Genomic DNA, 2,611 nt, shown 5'->3' on the forward strand with positions numbered 1-2,611 from the left:
GTATGGCTGGTGCTCCAAAGGGGAGTTACTGTGAGGAGGGTGTCCACCGTGGAGCCCATCACTGCTGCCCAGAACATCCCTCGGCCATCTCTGGCTGCAGCCAGCGACTGACAAGTGACCTGTAGTGCACATCTTCTCCTTGCTTCATCAACTTCAACCCGGGGATTTCCACTGGAAAGGTGTAATAAGCCACTGACACGCATAGCTAAGTGGTTTGCTTAAGGGTATGAAGGGAATTCAGAGAGGGGGTAGTTGAGCAAAATATACAGTCAGGATCTAAATGCAAAATCTTGGGCCTGAATTCTCTCCCCTCTTTGACTGATATGAAGGAGTTGCCTGTATTGACATGGCACAGTAGGACAGGACACGATGCACATGTGACAGATTGGTCTCTGCACTACTGCCCACTGCAGCATTCAAGCATTTCAAGAGAACATTAAAATAAAGGATTATATTTAACAGAACTTATGGGAAGCAGCCGGCTGAAGACAGGGGGGATCAGCAGGGAATCCCTGCTGCCACATCCAAACTCAGGCTGACAAACACAATTAGCTTTGTCCTGTGAGCCAAGAGGGTAATCCTGTTAATGCCCCTAATTCAGCTCTGAGACTGTGCAGTTGCAAATAGATGGAAATATAGAGGGGAAAAGAGCTTGCAAATAAAGTGAATATGCATGTTACTTGAAGCATAAGGACTGTAATAGGAAGGGTCCCCACCCTTCCCACATCTGAGAAAGGAAGAGCTCTTAGGGAATAGCCCTGGAGTCCTGGGTTAGAGAGACCTTCACCTGGCAGCCCCTCTGCCAGTGCTGCAGACACCCCCACTCCCCTCAGCAATGGATCCAGCAGATCATGCTTTTCTCTAAAACTCAGGGCAAGTACTTTACTTCCAGCAAAAGGAAAAATTAGGTAACATCTGATACCCTCCTCCAGTACATGTGGCAGCCAGAGATATTTTCTCCTTCAATTATGATCAGGCCAGTTAAGCCATCTTTGGTACATATCCTGTTCCTTCTCCTGGCACCTTGCAGCAGTCAGCTGGTACTGCCAGCACCCACTGAACCCCTCCTACAGGCAGCCACTGCCACCCTTGCTGGCATGCAGGCTGCTTCTTAGGGCTGCATTTGCTTTCCAGCTGCTGCCCAATGCCTTAGCAAAGCCCCGAAAACATTGCCCCTCCTCACAGAAGAGGAGACTCACAAGGTACAGTCCTGGTTCAGCAAGATCAGTCTGGACCAGAACAAGGGCCGTTGCCTGGCTGTCAAGGATTAAAAGCTGTTTTCCAGCCCAAGTTTTTTTGGGGGGGCTGTGGTTTTTGGTTGGGTGGCAGGTTTTCTTTTAGTTTTGTTTTAGGTTTTTTTTAATTAAAAGAACCCCAGGGGTTCAAACCTGAGACATAGACAATTCCACACAACCCTCCCCCCCAAAAAAGCAGAAACAAGAGTACATAGGAAGCAGCAAAATATCCAGTGGTGGATCCAGGGTACCCACTTTTATTTTGATCCAATGTAAGCCAGTCGTGCAGCTGCTTGGGCACACAGTGAAAAGTTGGAACCATTTCCTCCTGTTCCTAAGAAGTAACTGGCAACACCAGTAGCACAGCCTTGTGTGGGCCCACAGGCCTGGACCTTTCTTAGGAAATGGAAGGCAGGCTGCAGGGCTGGGTCAGGGAAGCGTTCAGGCCAAAGCAGGCAGGGCTGTTTGCCATGCAGAACCATCACAGCACACAGGGAAGCAGCGTCTGCCGGCCGGTGTCAGACCCCCCTGCTCCTGCCACAGCCTCGGCAGCAGGAGGGGCTGCAGCTGTCCAGCGAGCACAACAGGGCTATGTCACCTCCAAGTACTCTAAAGAAATCATCCAGCTTTCATATCTGGTAAAAATTCTGAACTGCAGTTACAACATAAACAGTAGCACGCAGCAAATCAAACTGAAATACATACTGTGTTCAGACTCCAGGTTGGCTTTAATGGCAGACTGTCTTCAAGTACAGCAAGTATTTCTGCTCTGACCACTGCTGCATTTATAGAGAAATTGTTTTCTACTTCTCTGTAAGTTAACATAAAACAACTTTTAAAGACTGTATGACAGAAACCTGTTTGATTATCTAACCTTAGGCAACTGTAGTTGCATTTAGTCAAAAACCACACAGCAGTCTGTCTTGTCTAGAACGACCTCAACAGTAAATGGAAGAGCTTATCACTGCTTGACATGGGTCAGCTAGTAACTTCAGGTTAAAAAAAAACAGAAAACCAAAACCAAACACACATTCCCCCTTTAATTTACTCCCTTCTCACTTGTACATTTAATTACAGTAATAAGTAATTATTTCTTAGACTGCATCTCCAAAGCATAAGCCATTTTTTATCTCCTAACTGCCCTGTAAAACTGTTCTGACACATCCAAACTGAGAACTTACTTTCAAGTAAAAGTTCATGAAGTTTCATAAAATCTTTCCTTTACAGAGTCAGAAAATAAAATTTCCTACTAGCTGGCACTCATGTGAAGTACTTGCAGCCAAAGGGTATAAATTTTACCTCCAACTAAAGGGTTTTAAAAGTCCCTTTTATCTGTAGGATCCAGACCTCAGTGCATCATTTCAAAACCAAAAAAC

The sequence above is a fragment of the Geospiza fortis genome, unplaced genomic scaffold (assembly GCF_000277835.1).
Source record: "Geospiza fortis unplaced genomic scaffold, GeoFor_1.0 scaffold200, whole genome shotgun sequence".
Classification (NCBI taxonomy): Eukaryota; Metazoa; Chordata; class Aves; order Passeriformes; family Thraupidae; genus Geospiza; species Geospiza fortis.